At 41.2% G+C, this 21,531-nt stretch overlaps 1 protein-coding gene and 1 pseudogene across 2 annotated transcripts in view; one reads left to right on the top strand and one right to left on the bottom strand.

Annotated features, from left to right (window-relative positions):
* The window catches only part of CAMSAP2 (calmodulin regulated spectrin associated protein family member 2), a 98,153-nt gene that overhangs the window by 26,831 nt on the left and 49,791 nt on the right, over positions 1 to 21,531 (top strand). The window lies entirely within an intron of this gene.
* Positions 11,806 to 13,789, bottom strand: LOC309978765 (glycerol-3-phosphate acyltransferase 3-like; annotated as a pseudogene). Its single transcript has one exon. The product of its transcript is annotated as a glycerol-3-phosphate acyltransferase 3-like (transcript).

Genomic DNA, 21,531 nt, shown 5'->3' with positions numbered 1-21,531 from the left:
CAGTTGGGAAATGAAGAAGAGAACCTAGGATAAGGACTGGCCAAAAGATTTTAGCCCTTAGATCAACTCCAAGTAATTAATTGTTGGCTAACTGCTAGAAGCTGGGAAAACCAGCTCTCTGGTTTCGCTTCGTTCTGGGAGCCTCAGGCTCTAGATTTTAGCTCCCCATCCTCTGTTGCTCCTGGTGGTTTTGAATGCTGATACTTTTACCTAATAGGTTAAAAAAACAAAATAAGTAAAGGGACAGCCTTTTAGTTTAAAAATCTTGAGCTGATGGTCTTACGTCTTATTTTTGGTCAGAAAGGTAAAGGTTACTCTGAGTCTCGTCTTCAGCTTCTCTTTTCTTCTTAGCACCTGTTGAAAAACATAGGGATGTATGTAAGTGAAAGTGGGTCTTTGTTGTACTAAGGAATGGAGTAAGATTGATATGCATTTTGTTAGAAATGTCTGGTTTTTTAGTTTGCTATGTTACATTTATGTTTTCACCAAGAAGATGGATGGGAATTCACTTCTTTAATGTACTTACTGAGCTCCCACTGTGTACTCTAGGTTAGGCGTTGGTGATGAAGTCTATGGTCTCTGCCCTAAAGATGCTCCTGGAGACCTGAGGTGAGGAGTCACATGGATTGAAGGATCTGTAGTGTGAAAACGGGATAGGACCGAAGGCGGAAGGTTGTGGGGATGAAGTCAGGTGTGAGGAGAGTTGAATATACTTTACAGATGTTAATTATCCATGCAATATGTGATACAGGTGTTAGTATCACTGTTCTACAGATGAGGAAACTGATACTCCAAAAGGTGAGTTGACTTGCCCAAGGGCAGACAGGTGAGAAATGCTGATGCTCGGGCTTAGCTTGTATCTGCTGACTCCCAAGCCCACGCTCATCCCATTTATACATATGGCCTTCCAAAAACCCCAACACACACACACAAAAAACCCCCTACTATTTCTGTAGTGCTTAACAGTTTATAAAGCATTTACACTTTTTTTTTGGTAACAACTAGGAAAAGTAAATAGGGCAGTTATTACCATCTCTTTTTATAACAAGTAAGGAAACTTTATGGATGGATGTTGTGAGTAACTACTTGTTCAGTTCCGACTGGAACAGGTGTGCAAAGAGGCAGTGAACAGATGGTGATTGTGTAGCCAGTTGGTGACAGAACAGTGACAGGCTCGGGCCTCCCTGACTCCTGACCCAGTGCTTGTTCTGCACATACGCTGTGCTGCCACCCTTGTTCCTGTCCTTGTGGATTTTATTCTGCATGGATTCTGGGGAGACTGGCAGAGAATGTCAGCGTGAAGCAGGATGTGACACAGTGAGAGGGTGTGCAGCAGACACACAGAATGGTGAGAGGAGAGGGTTAGGAACCCCAAGAGCAGGGGAGGTCGGCGGGAAAGGGAGTTGTTCCGGTCGCCCAAGCGAGGGGCTGTCTTAGTCTCTTCAGGCTGCTATAACAGAATCCCACAGACTCTGTGGTTTATGAACAAGCAAAATTTATCCCCCCCAGTTCTGGAGGCTGGGAAGGCCAAGGTCAAGGAGTCAGCACGGTCGGGTTTTGGTGAAGGCCTCTTCTGGGTTGTAGGCTGCTAGTTTCCCGCTGTGACCTCACGTGGGGGAACAGGCAGGGAGCTCTCCGGAGCCTCTCTTACAAGGGCACGAATCCTGTTCACAAGGACCCCACCTCAGGACCTGACCATCTCCCAGAGGCCCCGCCTCCTCGTACCATCACCTGGGGCTTTAGGGTTCAGCATAGGAGTTTTGGGGGAACACAGACATTCAGATCACAGCAGGTACTCTTCTTACATAGGGACGTCTCATTTAGTGACAGCTGAAGATACAGACTTTTAAAAATACAGTGATTCACTTTGCAAAATAATTTTTAAATTTTAAAAATGCTTTACACCAGGATTTATTTTCACAACATTGCTTTGGAAAAATACAACTTTTAATAACCCAAGTTTCTAAGAATATGTGAAATGAAAAATATCGTCCATATTATAATGTTCAGTGTAATGTTCATTATTTTAAAAGACTTGCTCTTACATATAGTGCACAGTCTCCTTTATCTGCCGAAAACATATTTTATATTTCTCATTTTTCCCCAGCTTTATTGATAAAATTTGCATATATTTAAGGTATATAATTTAATGTTTTAATATACACATACACTATGTATACTGATCATATCGAACCAAATATTATGCCTAGTACATAGTGCTTAAAAATGAAATGTTAATTTCTGGCCATAAAAATCAGATGTTTTAGACAAATTGGGATGGTGGAGGGTTTGTTTCCCCAGAGACCGTGTCTGCACTCCCTCCCTGCTGTCGCTGGTTTATCCAGGAGTTAGGCTGCCTGATGTAGGAGGGCTGATTGCATTGTGCGGGGAGAAACTCACAGCACTGTGGTGGAAGGCGAGGCCGAGCTTGCAGGCGCCCTGCCGAGGCCCCAGAGCCCTTCGGTTTCTGTCCTTCCTGAGCCCACTGGTCCAGCGCTCCCGGAGTCTGTGCCCTGCTTCAATGTCCCCATCAGTAAGTCCCAGTTGTTGTTTAAATTAGCGTAATTAGTTCCACAGACTCTGTTGCCTGCCATTAAAAGAAACATAGCTAAACATTAAATAAAGAAGCCACTCATTTCCCTTTATTTCCAGGTGAGGACAGACTTAACTGTAAAAGTAAACGTTTTAGAGCGAAGAGACCATCACAACCACCTGGCCTGGACTTTTGAAATTCTCTTGACTAAGACTCACAGTTAGAAATACATTCTGCCTCAGGACCCACGCCTGGTCTAGCTAGATAAACGCATGTGACAGTTATCCTTGTAACTTGAGTTTTTTCCTGTTCTATTTGGAAAAAATGTGGACTGCAATTGACTGAACCTACTTCACGCATGACCATGAGTGGGGCATAAACCCACGTTTAAAATTGCTTGTTTAGTTAAGTTTTTTTTTTTTATAGAGAAAAAATGGTGAAATGACAGTCTTGGTACTGAAAACTAAATAACCATACTCATGTTTTTCTTAAAAATGTATTCTAATATACAAGTTACCAACGTGTATCTGTTTTAATGAAAAGAACTGTGGGAATAGAGTTTGTATGTGGACTTGCCTCCTTACGATTTATGTTACCTAGGGACTTCCCTGGCAGTCCAGGGGTTAGGACTCAGCGTTTTCACTACCGTGGGCCCAGATTCAATCCCTGGTCTGGGAACTAAGATCCCACAAGCCACACAGTGAGGCAAAAAATATCTATATCTATATCTGTATCTTTCTATCTTATCTAATTTCTATGGTATACTGCTGCCAGATTAATTTTCCTGAAATAACACTTTGATATCTGTCTTATTTTCCAATTAAAATTTTTTAATCATTTTATTTGACTTGAAATGCAGTATACATTACAGATTCAGATGCGTATTCTTTTGAAAAAATTTGACTTTCAGAGCTAGTGTCTAAAGTGTGGTGTAACCAATTACTTCAAACTTTGTCTGTAAAATAGATAATTCACTTGTAAATAATGAAAGTTTTATTCTTTCTGTTTGTAATCTCATCTCCATAACATATTCAAAGTAGCAAAAGCTAAGATACTTAGGAAGTTGTCTGATATTACAGACCTGCCAGCAGTACTTTTTGATGATTACTGAAGGTGAAGTAAATGTATATTAACTAGGACTTTTCGTCTTTTAAGAAGGGAAGAAAGATACCTATCTATTCACTGTAGGTTACTAAACTTACGTAGGTAGTACTGTAGAGGATGATTTTTCTTTATTTATATGATATATACAGCATTAGTATATATAATTGGAGCACCAACAGTGAGCTGTTTCAGCAGGTTTGGTGTAGAAATGCGGATTTTTCTAATCTGCACGCTTACGGTCCAGTGCTGTCTAGCGGTGCACGGTCCCAGCAGTGGTTCGCAGCCACCGACACCCCAGTCTGTGTCGAACAGATTGATCCCCCATCCCCATCCCCATGATACCGACCCATTTTTGTAGCTTTGTAGAGTGTAGCAGTTTAGCAGATTGTTTTTAATTAATGTCAGTGATGAGCTTTAAAGGAGGAAAATAGATGATTATTTAAAAACTTTACCAAAAAAAAAAAAAAACTTTACAGACTGTTCCATTTGAATGCTTGCCTGTGTTTAGACACCTGGATAAATGAGCTTCTGTAATGGGGGAAAAAAATCTTTGTAATACTCGGTTTCTTCTGAGCTCACACTGTTCTGTGGTTGAAAAGAGGGTTTTAATGAGCTGTGTTACAAAGTGAGCTGTGTTACAAAGCCGTCCCTGGGGCCTGTCTTTTCAGGAAGTTCTTATATACTTTCAGGGATCTAAGAATGCTAATTATTGTTCTCCTGAAGCTAAAATATTTAGTTTGTGGTAAACAGTCCAGCTAGTAAACAGATTAAAAAGGTAACTTTAGAGAGTGATGAGGAAGGACTGTGAAGCATATAAAAGCGGGATGATGTGCCAGAGCGATCGGGGGAATCGTATGCAGGTCCATCATGGATAGAATGGTTGGGGCAGCCTTGTGTGCGAGAAGGAGCAGAGGTGTCCGTGAGGGTTCAGTTAGGCCGAGACAAGGGGGAGAGCATCGCTGACAGAGGGAGCCTCAAAATAAGTCAGCTTCACGTCTGGATGATAAAGTTCCTGCTAAGAGTTTCCTGGACGAAACATGTTCAGGAACTGGAATTTTTAGGGCCACATTTATTTGACTTGTAATTTGTACAGTATGAACTGCTTGATTCATTCAGTAATCCTGGTTGAGAATTACTGTAGGTCTAGGCGATAGGAGACAGAGATGAGGAGACAGACCAAGCCTTGCTTGCACAGAGCTAATATTTGAGTAGCAAAGACGAGCGATGAAAAGCTAAACAAATTGTGATAATTGCAGATGGTAGTAAACGCTCTGAAGAAAATAAATCGAAAAGAAAGAGGTGGAGGGAGTGAAGAATGCTGTTTTCATAGGAGGTGGTCAGGGAAGGCTTGTCCAGAGAGTTGACATTTGAACTGAGACCTAAATACCAGAAAGAAGCAGTATGTGTGACATCTGGGAAAAGAACAATCCAGGGAAAAGGGACAGCAAGCTAAAGGCCTGGATGTGTGTTTCAGGAACTGAAAGGCCACTGAGGTTGGTCATGAGCAAGATGATGAGTGATGTTCAGCATCTTTTCGTGATGCCTGTTGGCCGACCGTATGTCTTCTTTGGAAAAATGTCTATTCAGGTCCTCTGCCCATTTAAGAAAAATTTTGTTTTTTTGGTTGCTTTCTTTTGGTCTTTTTTTTTTTTTTTTGGCTTTGTTTTGTTTTTGATTTGAGTTGTATGCGTTCTTTGTATATTTTGGGTATCAGCCCCTTATCATTTGCAAATACCTTCTCCCATTCAGTAGGTGGCCTTTTTGTTTTGTTGACGGTGTCCTTCACTGTGCAAAAGCTTTTAAGTTTGATGAGGTCCCATCGATTTATTTTTGCTTTTCTTTCCCTTGCCTGAGAAGGCAGATCCAGAAAAAGATCGCTAAGACCAGTGTCAAAGAGTTTTCTGCCTGTATTTTCTTCTAGGAGTTCAGGTCTTTAAATGATTTTGAGGTTTATTTTTGTGTATGATGTGAGAACATGTTCTAATTTGATTCTTTTACGTGTAGCTGTCCAGTTTTCCCAGCACCACTCATTGAAGAGACTGTCTTTCCTCCTGTATTTCTTGCCTCCTTTGTTGTAGATTAATTGGCCATAAGTGTGTGGGTTTATTTCTGGGCTCGTTATTCTGTACCATTGATCTATATGTCTGTTTTTGTGCCAGTACCGTACTGTTTTGATGACAGTATAGTATAGTCTGAAGTCAAGGATCGTGACACCTCCAGTTTTGTTCTTTTTTCTCACAATTGCTTTGGCCGGAGTCCATTTCTTATCAATATTTCCCTTTCCTGGGTATGGACTAAAGGGAAGGATGTGAGGGCTTAGAAGAGAGAGTGTATTTCCTTTTCCTTAAGCCAATTTTATGATTAAAAGGGTTTAGATTTTTGTTGTTGTTGTTTGTCTGGATGATAAAGCTACTTCAGAAAAACACTTAAAACTAATTGGAAAAGCAATGGTGGAAAATCTTGGATAATAATCTGGAAGGAAATAGAATATTGTATTTGTCTCCATTTCTTTCTTACAGTGTTTTATTTTTATTGAGATACAATTGACATAGAACATTGTATTAGTTTTAGGTGTACAGCATATATGTTTATATTGCTGGATTGCAGTAGGTTCCGTTTTATCCCTACTCTGAAGCCTTTTGGGTTTCTGTTTGGGAGATGAGGATGGAGAGATAGTACTGATCCTACACACAACAAACGGCTTTATCTACTAAAGCTTTTTCTTTTTCTTTCTTTCTTTCTTTTTTTTTTTAACTCTATAAGAAGTCGTCTTTTTAGAAAGAGTGAATCACAGAGTTCAGCTTATTTTTGTATGCTGGAGCCAAAATGAAATTCCTCAGATAAAGTTCTAAATAGGGAAAAATCATTTACTACTTCGCAGTTCTCCATCCAGCCGACAGGGAGTGCGCTTTTTGTGCCGAATCAGCTCCACAAAATCAGGGCTGTGTTGATCATGTTGTGTTCCCAGCTCCTGGCCCAGAGAAGATGCTGCCTCAGTGAAGGAAGAAGAGACGTTAGTGAATATTTAAATTAAGAATTAAATCTATTTTGAAAGAGAAGTCATTCAGAATTACAACCGAGAGTGGTAGAGATGTGGTTTTTGTTTTTGTTTGCCTACAGATTTGAAAAGCGTGAGCTCTGATTATTCATGACACGACACGCATGTTTACTGAGCTTCCACATGAGGTCTTCTGGGGGAGGGAGGCCCTGAGAATCTAATTAAGTGATGAGATTGTTGGCTTTCTACTTTACCATTTTAATATAGTAAGCGCCTGTCTGCTTTCAGATAATCAGCTGATGAGCATGTGTTGACTTCCCTCTCCACCTCTGCTTTCTGTATCCAGCTGTGCCGTTTAAAACTTCACAATTCAGACCGACTGGGGGGGTGGGATAGGGAGGGGTGGGAGGGAGGGAGACGCAAGAGGGAGGAGATATGGGAACATAGGTATATGTATAACTGATTCACTTTGTTATAAAGCAGAAACTAGCACACCATTGTAAAGCAATTATACCCCAATAAAGATGTAAGAAAACAAAACAAAACAAAAAAACTTCACAATTCATATTCACATATCAAATCACCAGGATGTACATTTTAAATGTCTTAACAATTTTATGTCAGTAAAGCTGAAATTTTAAAAAAATTTCACATTAATTAATTCTGTTTATAACACAGAATTAATTAATGCATTTTTACCAGTTTGTTTTCATGAAGTGAAGTATGCCTGAGATATAATTAGGTCTATTAATACCAAGGATATAGTTTAGAAACTAAATCCAGTTACAGTAGATTTTAGGTTGCTCAGATTCTTTCATTATAGAGTTACGTGGTATTTCTCTAGAAATAGTTCAATTATGAAGTAACTTCAGAGTTTTATTGCATTTGGCCAGAGCCAGTTTTTGCTAAGAGCAGATTAAATCCAAGGAGTGGTTGACCCCTAGCTTCTGCCTAGTTGCTTAGCCCAAGGTGATAAATGAAGCCAATGAGAGTCTCTGCTTCAGAAATCTGAACAAACCATGGAAGGAATTTGCTTGTTAGCAGATGGAGAAACTAAGCAGAGAGTTCTGAGCAGGGAGAGTTAGGGCTGGGAAGGCATGGCAGACGGTGGAGTTAGGGGCAGGGAGAGCGCCTGGAAAGGGTCATAACCATCTTTCCATATTGATGAGTATAGACCGATGCCATCATTTTTCAAGACTGTACAATACTCTGTGGTGTGAAAAGACCATAATTTATTTTTTTAAAATTTTATTTATTTATTTATGGCTGTGTTGGGTCCTCGTCTCTGTGCACGGGCTTTCTCCAGCTGCGGCGAGCGGGGGCCACTCTTCATCGCGGTGTGCGGGCCTCTCACTGTCGTGGCCTCTCTTGTTGCGGAGCACAGGCTCCAGACGCGCAGGCTCAGTAGCTGTGGCTCACGGGCCCAGTCACTCCACGGCATGTGGGATCCTCCCAGACCAGGGCTCGAACCCGTGTCCCCCGCATCGGCAGGCGGACTCTCAACCACTGCGCCACCAGGGAAGCCCAAAGACCATAATTTATTTGCCCAGTTCCTTGATGGATGTTTAGAACCTCCCCGCACTGAAAGGTTTGTAAGTATAACAGTGACGTGATCAGAGTTCCATGTTTAAAACATAGAAAAGGAGGCTGTGTCACTAAGACTGAGCAGGCTGAGTGCATATCGTAGTGACCTTTCCTGAGGTAGGGAAACGGGGAGAGGAGGAATTGCAGTGCGGGGAATGGCCACGCTCCAGTGAAGATATGCCTGTTGAGGTGTGTGCTGAAAATAGAGATTTGGGAATCACCTGGGTAGTCCTGGATAGCTGAAGCCATGGGATTGAGATGACCGGGGAGGGCATGTTTTAGAGGAAAGAGAGAAGGTTAGGGATGGAACTGTTAGAAGCAACCAATATTTAAGTAATGCACAGAAGACATTGTGGAGAACAAAGGTGTGCGATGAAGAATTGAACATTTCTGGATAGTATCAGGAGTCTTCTTGTTCTGATGACATCTATTTTTCTTAATGATTTTTATCCTCATTTTGCTCGGTAATTATTCTTTTCGTCTTAAATCCCAGACTGGGAAAATATTTTAACCTGTCTGTTCAATATGTAGAACATCATGATATATTAAGAGTGATCTCATAGATTTTTCTAAAGTAGTTTTGGAAAAAAACCTTAAAAGTTTCCTTTAAAAAAAACGATGAGGCATATAGGTTCAGAAATGCTTTGGGTATTTTGACATTTTATTAATTGCAGTATGGTGCACTGGTACCACTTGTTTATATTCAGCTTTTCCTTCCCATCTTTGGCAGAATTGATGCCACACTGCTAGTTTCCATATAGCTATAAGAACGTTACTGAAGAAAGCCTGAAAATACAAGGAAAACTGATTTTTTTCTATCTTTCTTTTGTTAGACAGCATTGTTATTGATAAATAATAGCATTATTTCTTGAATTTTTTAGTGATCTAAACTAGAATTTAGATTTGAATAATGTCAGTACTTAATGGGTCATTAAAAATCAATGTTTTAAAGGAGTTATGTTTGTTATGGTCTACCAAAATTATAGTCGTGTCATTTTATGTGGACAGTAAGGTATTGTATTACCAGCTCAGAGGGTTAACAAAAAAACTTGATAGTCTTTTGATCTCTTTACACATTTCTTCACCTTAGAATGAACATAGGGGAGATTTGACCGTTTTATCGTAGGTAGGAGCATTTCTTGAGAGTTACGTCACCAGATTAGTTTGGGGGTCTCGTGCTGACAGCATCTGTTCTAAGTGCACTGGCTCCTATACATATTTAAACTCTTTTCATGTAAGCACTCGTTTTCCTGCCAGTTACCTAGTGAGGTACCTCCCAGATCTACAGCTCTTTACCTCTGGCCAGTATCTATGTGTAGAGGCCGTGATGCCGGCCTCAGTGAAGTTAGGTGTCTTAGTTCTGCCGCTGTGGCATGTGTGTCTCGGCACTGCTTGCCAACAGGCCTTCATCTGGAAGGAAGTGGTGACCTCTACTTGGTGGCTTGGAGGAAAGGTGTTCCTGCTTCTTACTTTGTTGTTTGAGTTTCTGCCATAGCTGTGTCCAAATCTTGTGACATTTTGCCCACTGTTGTTCAACTTTAACTTGTCTTTGTAGTTTCTAAAAACCTGGGTGGTAACCTTCCACATCGCCAGGGAGAGACATCATGACCTTCCTTTGTCTCTTCCCCGTAGACAGTGCTTGGCAGGTGAGTCCTGACTGCATGGTGGGCAGGTCAGGGAACAGCTGTGATTGTGTCGGAACCTCGTGTGGTTCACTTTCTTTTTTTCTCTGGTAAAGCTAGTACTGTCAGGTGCAGTCTTCATACGTACCCAGCTGAAAGAAATCTGCTGACCAACTTCCTTTCGGGTAATTTTTTGAGTGTTAACTGGAGCTTTTACTGATGGTTATTTTTATATGATGAAGCATATTTCGGTGTATTTTATGCAACTTGTTTTCGATTTTGAGATTTGAGGCAGTTTTTGGCTCGGCATATCCATATGCCTGGAAAACTTTCAAATCTGGAAAGCTATAAAACACAAACATACTTTGAAGTACACCATATGTGGCTGGTTCAGCTCTACTAGGAATGTCACATTGGTTAGCAAATGAAAGAACATAGCTGTCATTCTGCGTTGTTGGCATGAGGTGGCAGCAGTTATGTTGAGTGGTGGTGGACGAGCCTGGGCTGCCATATATAAACGGTCGTAAAAATAAAACTTGCCCAGGTCACTATGGTTAGGACGTTTGAAAAACACAGACGTTCTGTACTTAAATCGCGATGTGTTGGATATAATCATCTACTTTTGTGGGTTTTCCGTAAAGCAGCGCACGCTCTGCTGTCCCCGTGGTGGCTGTCTTTTCCTGCTTCCACTGTCTGGTGGCTCATTGCAGCCCCACTCTTAGTGGGCCAGGCACACTCCTAATTTCATTCCTTAAAGTATCGATCCATGTAGCATTTGTTTGGGGGAACATAAAAATAACTGATTACGGGGCCTTCCCTGGTGGCGCAGTGGTTGAGAGTCCGCCTGCCGATGCAGGGGACACGGGTTCGTGCCCCGGTCCGGGAGGATCCCACATGCCGCGGAGCGGCTGGGCCCGTGAGCCATGGCCGCTGAGCCTGCACGTCCGGAGCCTGTGCTCCGCAACGGGAGAGGCCACGACGGTGAGAGGCCCGCGTACCACAAAAAAATAATAATAATAAAAAAAAATGATTATGATGAAGTTTGAAGATTATCTTTAGGTAATAAATTATTCTGCAGGCTAATCCCATAGTCATACACTGACTAATACCTGAAGTAATAAAACACTACAAATCATTGTGTCACATAACAACTTCTAGAGTACTTTGATGTACTTTGGTCTCATTTGATGCCTTGTGGGGTGAGAAATTATGTATTATCCACATTTAACAGATGAAGAAGAGGAATCTCAATGAAGTCTGAGTGACTTTCAGGTCAGAGCTTTCTTTTTAAAAATCAGCTTTGTTGAGGCATCATTTAAATAAAGTGTACCTATTTAAAGTAAATAGTTTGAGTTTTGACAAATGTATACACTCATGTAAATACTACTCCAGTTAAAATATAAAATGTTTTTATTGGCTCCCAGAATCCCTTCGTGCCTCTTTGCTGTCAGGTCCCTATCTGCATCCCATGCTAGATCTCCATCAGTCTCCTTCCTGTCCCTGTAGGTGAGTTTTGCCTGTTCTAGAATTTCATATAGATGAAAGCATAATGTATGAACTTTTATTTTTTTAATTTATTTTTTTTAGAAATGTAGAATTTACTTATATTCACCGTAAAACGGTGTCACATTTTGTACATGGTTACCAGAAGAGAAATAACACTTGGATGACACTATATTGCTATCAACATTGCTTATGCTGCAGAGTCGGGAAACACTTACTTTCCCCTTTAAAAAAATTAAAAGCTCAGTTTCCAAAAGGTAGTTTTACCACTTATTTTCCTGTTCAAGAAACTGGGAAAATTCTGCAATAAAGGACGAAGGGGTGGAAGGGGAGGAACAGTGCTTCCTTCACTCCTGCCCCCGCTGAAGACACTCAGTGGGATTCGCAGTTGTCAAAGGCTCCTATTTGAAATGTGTTTGGTTACAAGATCAGACAAATCAGTAGATGGGAGAGGCCTTAAGTATAGATCTTTAGCATACAAACAAGGAAGACTAAAAACATTATCACCTATTGCTGGCTAACTTATTCGCAAGTTGCCTACATACAAACGTGCACACACAGTAACGTGGACTCGTTTTCTTTGGTAAAGCTCACCAAATAGAAGGTCTCTTCTAGCACGCTAGTAAAAAATATTTAATTTCCTTTCAACTTTCAGATCAAGTGGCCACAAATCTGTCCTTTCTCCTAAATACTGTCCTCCATTTTTCTTTTCAACCTGGCAGTAGAACAAAACCATAACAGTAACTCGAGTGATGTGAAATCCATGTTTAAGTGATAGAAGGAAATGGGAGGAGGGGGCATGAGAAAGCTAATCATGAACACAGCTCGGGGTATTTTCTTGAGAATTACTGTATCAACGAGTTCCAAACACAACTGAGTTCCACAGATGTTTTAGAAGTACTTTTTCCGGTGCAAATATTTCATTCAATTCACAGTGACACAGTCGTTTTACAAAAGGCAGAACATGTTGAAACTCAGTAAACTACTTAACAGCTCATGAGGCTAATGCTGTAACAACAACAAAAGCCAAAAAGGGCACCGTGGATTCTGCCTCTGGCATAAAGAGGTAGAGACAGTCATCCAGTAGAAAAGATTAACAATAAAAAAACAAAAACGGTAAAACAAAACAGTGCACCCCCCCACACACACAAAAAAAAAGCTCCACCACATTCCATTTCCGAGGGCTAGTTCTGGAAAGCCTGGGTGGCATTCAGTCTGCTTCCGTGTTGAGATACCCGTTGCCCACAGTCATCTTGCTGTACTTCTTCTGTGGCTCTTCCTTAGAGACGTCCTTCACCTAGGCTCTCTTCAGCCCTCCAACCCAAGGAAGCTCAGTCAGCCCTCCTTGTACAGCAAGTGCAGACTTAACCCTATTAGCAAACTGGGCTGCATCTTCTCCTTTCTCTCTGGTCATGGGGGGCGCGTACCGCACAGCACAGACAATGGCCCAGCTAGTCATCACTCAAAGCGCGTAGCTCACCGTGTTGTATTTACTGCTGTTCCAAAATGCGTCACCAAACTAAGGATCATACTTAATGGCAACTGGATGTATGGTTCCTCCAGTTTTAAAGCTTCCCTTTTTAAATATCATGACTGAAGTATTGTTGATGCAAGTTCCTTCAGGAAAGATGAGTATGGGTAATTTTTTCTTATCAGCAATATGTTCTTTTAGTCTGTTGGTAACCAGGTGTCAGGCCTTCATTTCTGAGCGTTCGGACCAGACATGTGGACAAGCCTTGACCATAGCTCTGAATAATTCCCATCCACCATGCATGCACCTGGCCAACCGTAGCATAGCATCCATCCACTGTCAAGATAAAACATCTACAGGAAGGTATGGTTGCAACACAAATGCCTCCCTTCTGGGGTCTGTACTGCGTGTTATGATAGCGAGTAGTACAGGGAGGGCATGAACATAGATCCGGCAGTGGACAAGTTCACTCAGCCGGTTTTTGAGGCTGCTTCCTGACAGCTGTCCAACCAGGGTACTTGCTGTAAACCTAGTGAAAGCCAAGGTAATTCTCAGAGGCAGTAGGACACAGTAGCGCACTGTGACGCCCAGCGCCACACCATGGTGAGCCACGGACGGATGTCTGGAAATTTACATTGGTCCTTGTGAGGAGATTCCATGACACTAGCTCCTCTGAGGAGAACCGCTGGGTCACTTCACCTTCCATCGTGGCCTCCAGTACCTTCTTGGAGAAATAAAACACGTCAGACAGCTCCAAGTCCCTTCCTCGCAGACCCGGACAGCCCATTTTCCATGGGTGACTCATCTCTGGAAGCTGAGTTTTTAAGAACTGACTCCTTTGAGGCTCCTTTTTCAATCTGTAATGTGGTCCACTCTCAAGTTTTCACCAGGGTCTTCACGTTGAGCTCGGAGATGCCCAGAGACACCCCAGAGGCCGAAGCTCCTAGCGTCAGAGTCAGCCCCACACCATCCATGGTTCGGCGCACCCAGAAGGGGTCCCCGGAGGAGGTCCGAGGGTGACGGCTGTCCCTGTGCCCGGCTCCCAGGAGTCAGTGCCGCCACCTCCCAGCACGTACCGCTGCAGGGAAAAACGAACTTCTGAAATTGGATGCTTTCGCTCATACTTTGTTGATTCAGTCACGTTGTTATGTGTCGTCTGGTCCTTTTTGTTGCCTAGTATCATTCCATTTTATGAAAACCACAATATTCATTCACCTGCTGGTGTACATTGATGCTTACAGGGCTTGACCTATTACAAATAAAGTGGCTGTGAACATTTGTGTACATTTTTGTGAAGACATATATTTTCATTTCCCTTGGGTAAATACCTAGGAGTTGAATTGGTGGGCCATATGTAAGCACGTGTTTAACTTTTAAGTAGCTGTCCAGCAGTTTCCCAAAGTGGCTGTATTTATTTATTTTTTTTGCGGTACGCAGGCCTCTCACTGTTGTGGCCTCTCCCGTTGCGGAGCACAGGCTCCGGACGCGCAGGCTCAGCAGCCACGGCTCACGGGCCCAGCCGCTCCGCGGCACGTGGAAACTTCCCAGACCGGGGCACGAACCTGTGTCCCCTGCATCGGCAGGCGGACTCTTAACCGCTGCGCCACCAGGGAAGCCCAAGTGGCTGTATTTTTAATTTTGCCACCAGCAGTGTATGAGGATTCCAGTTGCTCCACATCCTTGTCAACACTTTTGGTGTTGTTTTTTTAATTTTAGCCATTCTAGTGTGAATCAGTATCTCCGTATGGTTTTAATTTCCGTTTTCTTGATGACTAATGTAGTTTAGTGTTTTTTATATGCTTATTGGTCATTCATACGTTGTCTTTTGTGTGTTAAATCTTTTTCTCATTTTCTTATTGGGCTTTTTATTTTCTTACTCTAAGAATTCTTTTATATTCTGACTACAAGTCCTTTGTCCATTATATGTATTACAAATATTTTCTTCTAGTCTGTGGTTTACCTTTTCATTTTCTTAATAATGTCTTTCCAGAAATTTTCATGAAGACCAATTTATAATTTTTCTCTTTTATGGTTAGTGCTTTTATGTCCTAAGAAGTCTTTGCCTATGTCATGGTTGTAAAAGAGTTTTTTCTCTGTTTTTTCTTCGAGAATTTTATAGTTTTAGCTTTTACGTTTAGTTCTGTGACTCATTTTGGATTGTTATTATTTTGTATAATGGGAGGGAAGCGTCACGGTTTATTTATTGATTTAACCAGAACATTTAGTTGTTCCATAACCATTTGTTGAAGACCGTCCTTTCCCCACTGACTGACTTTGACACATGTGTCTGTTAGGCCAGTACCACTCAGTCTTGATCACAGTAGTTTTACAATAAGTCTTAAATCTGGCAGTGTCAGTCATTGAACTTTGTTGTTCTTTGTCAAAATTGTTTTAGTTATCCTAGGTTCTTTGTATTTCCACATAAATTTTAGAGTCACTTGTCAATTTCTACAAAAAAGCTTAGATTTAGCTTAGATATCGATTGGAATTGTGTTAATCTATACATCATTTTAGGAAGAATTGATATTTTAGCACTATTGACTCCTCCTGTGTGAACATGCTATCTTTTCCCAATTTACTTAGGTCTTCTTTAATTTATTTCAGCAGTGTTTGTAGTTTTTAGTGTATGAGTTCTACACATATTTTGTGAAATTTCACTTTATTTCATATTTTTTATTTTGATTATAAACGGAATTTTAAAAAATTAATTTCCAATTGTTCATTGCTAATACGGAGGCATACAGTTGAATTTTGAACATTGATTTTTGTATGTTGCAACCTTGCATTTGTTCCTGGTAGGCTTTTTGTGGAGTAGTCAGAATTCCCTACATGCACGATCCTGTTGTTCATGAATAAACAGATTTACTTCTTCCTTTCCAGTATGTTTGCCTTCTTTTTCCTTCTCTCATTGAACTGCCTGAGATTTCCAGACAATGTTAAATAAAAGTGGTGAGACCAGACATCCTTGCCTTATTCTTGGTCTTAAGGAGAGTGTATTTGGTTCTCATTGTTAAGCATGATGTTATCTGTAGGAATTTTGAATATCTGTAGGATGTTCTTTATCAAGTTTAGGAGGTTCTCTTCTATTCCTGGCTTGCTAAGAATTCTGTGTATGTGTGTGTTTTAAATCATGAATAGGTGCTGTATTTTGTCAAATGCTTTTTTTGCCTCTGTTGATATGATCATATGGCTTCCTCATTTATTCTGTTAACGTGAATTACATTGATCGATTCTCAAATATTATACCAGTCTTGAATTCCTGGAGTTAAATTCATTTGGTCATGATGTATTATCTCTTTTATATATTGGTGGATTTCATTTGTTAATATTTTCTCAAGGGTATTTGCAGCCATTTGTATGAAAGATATTTTTCTTCTAATTTCTTAGTCTGGTTTCAGAATCAGAGTAATACTGACCTTACACGTTGAGTTGCAAAATGTTCTTTCCTCTTCTGTTTTCTGAAGGACTTTGTCTAAGATTGGCATTGTTTCTTCCTTAAATGTTTGATGGAATTCACCAGTGAACCATCAGGGCTTGATGTTTTCTTTGCGGGAAAGTTTTAAAATTACAACTTCATTAAAAAAATAGGTTTAGGTGGGTGGTGAATGCTATAAATGCTGTAAATTATATTTACAGCTATAAATTTTTTTGTTTCTTATGTCAGTTTTGGTTATTTTGTGTCTTTTCAAGGACTTTGTTTTTTTTTTTTTTTTGCTTTTTTACTGTTTCATTAATTTCTGCTCTTAGTTTTATTATTTCCTTTCTCCTCCTTATTTTGATTTAATTTGCTCCTCTTTTTTTAGCTTTTTAAGGATGGATCATAGGTAATTGATTTAAAAGTATTCTTTTCTGTTAAAAACACTGAAAGCCATAAGTTGCCCTCTAAGCTCTGCTTTAGCTGCAACCTGCAAATTTTGACATGGAGTCAAAAACCAGTGAATGTTGTTCATTACCATTCAGTTCAAAATATTTTCTGAATTCCCTGGTGATTTCTTCTTTGCCTCATAGAAATTCAGATGATTTAATTTCCAAGTACCTAGATGTTTTCCAGATACCTTTTTTTTTATTACTGATTTCTAATTTACATCTGTTGTGGTTAGAGAACATATTTTGTATGATTTCAGTCCTTTTAACTATGTTGAGACTGTTTTATGCCTCAGCATTTGAATCTGTCTTGGTGAGTGTTTATGTGTACTTGAAAAGAACTGTTCTTTGGTATCGTGTTCTGTAAACATCAGGTCATTTTGCTTGATGCTTTTCAAGTCTTCCATACCCCTTCTGATTTTATGTTCAGTTATTCTACTGATTCTTGAAAAAGAAGTATTAAAAACTTCAACTAATTTTGGATTTCTCTCTTTCTCTTTTTAATTCTGTTTTTCTTCATATATTAATATTTTGGCTTCTTTCAAGATTTCCCCTTTTTTCAGAAGTTTGACTATGAGATGCCTATGTGCATTTTTCTTTATATATATTCTGCAAAGGGCTTACTTAAATTTTTGGTTCTATGGGTTGAAATCTTTCATTAATAATGGAAAAATCTTGGGGTTTGTTTTGGTTGTATGACCAGTTTATTTATCTATTTATCTGTTTATCATAAACTATATAAAACATAGAACTTACCATTTTACAGAGTACAGTTCAGTGGCATTAAGTACAGTGTTGTGCAGTCATCGCCATTACTTAGCTCCAGAACCTTCCACCGCACACCTGAAAGCCTAAGCCCATCAACAGTTCCTCCCGAACCTCCCCACTCCATTGCCACAGCCCACAGCGACCATTAGTCTCCTTTCTGTCTCTGTGGATTTGTTCATTCTGGACATTTTATATAAATGGACTCATACAATATGTGGCCTCCTTTTGGTTGGCTCCTTTACTTTGCATGATACTTTCAAGGTTCTTCTATGCACATAGCCATACTTCATTCCTTTTTATTGCCAACTAGGGGTAGAACACATTCTGTTTATCCATTCATAAACTGATGGACATTTAGGTTGTTTCTACCTTTTGGTTACTGTGAACAGTGCTGCTCTGAGTATTCATCTGCACGTTCTTGTTGGGATACCTGTTTTCAGTTCTCTAGGGTGTGTCATGAGAGGGCTGGTTCTCCCAGTCAGCGCTACACTGTGTGTGTCTTGCGTGCTCATTCGTCGGCAGGCTCTTCTCTGCTGATCACCTAATGTGTGTTAATACAGAGCTACACCATCGGAACACGTAGAGTCCAGCAGGAGGGACAGACAGGGAAGAGGCAACTGCTTCATGGGACCTGCTGCTGCTCTAGGTGCTGGGGAACCTCCCAGAGACGCACCTAAGCCCAATCTAGTCAGAGGTGGGGAGCAGTGATCAGGCAAACCTTTCTGGGTGATGCCATGTGTAGTCCAAGACCTAAAGAAATGAGTAGAAATTAGCTTAGATTTTTTTCTCATGAGTTAAAAATAGTCAACTGAAGATTACATACAAAAGCACAAGAACTAAGATGTGCATTTTATTCACTGCCCGACAAGTCCTTGTGAAATCTTTAAGGCTTGGCATTTTTCTGTATGTGTGTACAGGTGCACACGTGCGTGTGCTCGTCTGTTTCGGGCTGAGCACGCTTGGTAGGAAGTGGATAACCCTGCGTGTACAGGTATCTCTGAGCCCACCGCCTCCTGTCGCCGCTTGGAGAGCCTGACATGCCACTGAGAGCTGGAGCGGTCTGTTACATTTCTAGACTTTTTCCTGTGCTGTCCATCGAAGACGTGTTCTGGGGCAGCTACCACCTATCGTTATTATTTCCTTAAACACCTTCACAGACATTTACCTTTCGTATAAGCTGGTTAGGTCAAGAATTCAGTTAATACTGACCAAAAATAAACTGCTTCTTACTTTGTGCCATTACAACCTTCTTTTTAAGAGTGCAAACTTTAGTTAGAGCTTTAAATGTTCATAAGAAAGGTCAGTTAAACTGGGAAAGTTCAGCCACCTATGATGTTGACTAATTTAGTACTTCAGTGTAATCTATTTAGCAGGCCCCTAAAAGTGTACGTGAGATAGTTTCTGTTGGATGTTCAACGTGTAGCTCAAGCTGATGTGTTTACATTTATAAAAGTGTCAGCGGTCATCATCTCGAGTAATCAGTGTCTCAAGAGCTTTATTGGGACTCAGCAATAAAAAGGAACAACCGATCGAGAAATACAGCAGCTTGTATGAATCTCCACAGAATACGCTGAGTGAAAAATGCCCATCCCCAAAGCTTCATAGTGTATGATAGCATCCACGTAACATTCCTGAAAGGACAAAATTGTAAAAACAGGGAACAGATCAGTGTTGCCAGGGTCTAAGGAGAGGGAGGGGCAGGAGGGAGGTAGATGTGGCTGTAAGAGGCCAACAGGAGGGACCCTTGGGATGGACAGCTTCTGCAGTTTAGTTGTGTCAATGCCGTCTCCTGGGTGTGACGTTACGCTGTGCTTTTACGAGATGTTACCGTCGGGGGAAACCAAGTAAAGGGTACGTGGCAACTCTGCGTTACTTCTGACAATTGCATGTGAACCTGTAATTATTTCAAAATAAAAAGCTTGATTTAAAAGAAGTGTATGAAGGATGGACGTTTAAGATTGAAAGGAAATGCTACAGTTTGGAGCAGAAATGGTTTGTGCCCTTTGGCAAACGCGTCTCTGCTGGTGAGGCAGAGTGGTGGTGCTGGAGCCCTTTGTCGCTAGAGCAGGACAGGCTCGGGTGGCAGCAAATAGCTGTCTGCATTTGGACTGGTTCTGAAGCTCTCTGCGGTCCAATTTCTTGTCTATATAAGGAACAACACTGTTGTCTACCTTCCACAGTTGTGAGGATGAATTAGAGTAGGCCGGGGAAGCATCTAATGTAGTACTTGACCTGTGATAAGAGGTCAGTAAATTTTAGCAATTGTGCTCGGTTTCTGTTGCCCTATTTCTCTTCCTGGGTCTTTTGTAAACTGAATATTAGTATGTTAATTAATTCAAAATAATATATTTACATATGTCTTGTAAAAATGGTTACTTAATGTGTGGTAAAGCAAAATAGTAACTGAAAGAAATGAAATTTATCTTCACTTTAGATCCTAAAATTTCTTAGGAGTGGCGCTGTTTCTGGAAGGGGTGCTGCAGAGAAGCCTGCCTCACCTGGATGGCACTGATGCCAGGACAGTTTTCCGACCTCTTTGCTCTGTGTACTGACCAATCGTTTAGGGGGCTTATATGTACCTCAGTTGAAGGCCTTTTATTCTTTAAGCCTTTTTCTTGATTTTTTATAGATTTTCTTTTTGGCTTATCAAAAACTCCTCAGTTTCTGTATCTAATTGTAGCAACAGGACTGGCAAGTATCGCTTAATTAGAACTTCATTAAGGCCGTACATTCTCCTGTACCCATCTGATGACTTGTTTAATGGACAGATACACATGTGGAATGCATTCCTTGTGTGGTATGGTTTGGGGAGAAAGCCACCAACAGTTACCTAGGACTTAAAAAGGTAAACAGAAACAGCTTATTCTGTGCATGTATCAGCAGCTCCTGTTTTAGCTAGACAGCATTTAAAGCTTGCTCTGTAAACGTAATTTTGTGGGATAAGAATATCAATACAAGATTCAGAGTAAAGTCTTTTTCTTTTTTTGGCGTTACGCGGGCCTCTCACTGTTGGGGCCCCTCCCGTTGCGGAGCACAGGCTCCGGACGCGCAGGCTCAGCGGCCACGGCTCACGGGCCCAGCCGTTCCGCGGCATGTGGGATCTTCCCGGACCGGGGCACGAACCCGCGTCCCCTGCATGGGCAGGCGGACTCTCAACCAGTGCGCCACCAGGGAAGCCCAAGTAAGATCTTTCGACATGAACGCTATGACATGAATAGGTGATGTGTTATACTCTTGATTAAATCTTATCATGTCCCATTACTGGTGATTCTAGTTTGACCACTTTTCCCTTTGTAACCGCGGGCATTATGTGGAGTGATACTTTGACATTTGTTGCATATTGTGTTCCCAGTGATACACCACCTGGCGGTTTTAGCATCTCTGGGTGATCTGTGCCTGAATGAATTACTGCAGTGGTGGTTGCAATATAGTGATTTAAAAATTCTCTCATTCCTTTTGTACTTCTTACCTGGCATTGTTCTGTGAAGAAAAGCTTTCTCATCCTCCTTTCCCCTTTAGTGATCATCACTGTGGACTCATGGATTCATTTTGGTTTTGATTACTTGTGTTATGATTCATCCTTGTTGTTAATCTTTTTTGTATTCATGTGGGCCCATATTTGGCCAATGGGACGCCCCGCTAGGCTGACTCCTGTATCCTTTTAACAGCTCCCCAGCAGTCTTTGAATACTTTCTTCTTTCTGACCCAACTAGCTATTCCAGGCTCACTTTGTGCTTTTCCTGTCTCTGACTTGGAATCAGCCGTTCTCTAAAGAGCCTTGGGTTTATTTTAATGTGGAGATGGGCACAGGTATATTTATCGTGTTCCTGCTTCTAGGCTAGGGGAGACGTACACGTAGGATCATGAGCTCTTAGGGCAGCCTCCAATCCAAAACTGCCACCACAGCCTTCTCTCCTGTTTCATTCTTCAGAGGGGCACCTGCCCAGGGCCCTTTCCCAAGGGCAGCCCCAGCCGAGTGCAGTCTTGGCTGGGACAGCTGCACTGCTTCCCGGGTCCACCTCTGCTGGCTGAGATCCACGTCCATCTGTGTCATCATGTCATCATCCACCAGCCAGCCTCTAAT

This window comes from Leucopleurus acutus (genome assembly GCF_964270905.1).
Source record: "Leucopleurus acutus genome assembly, chromosome: 2".
NCBI lineage: Eukaryota > Metazoa > Chordata > Mammalia > Artiodactyla > Delphinidae > Leucopleurus > Leucopleurus acutus.
The sequence above is the reverse complement of the archived record's forward strand: the minus strand, read 5'-3'. Positions and strand labels throughout refer to the sequence as shown.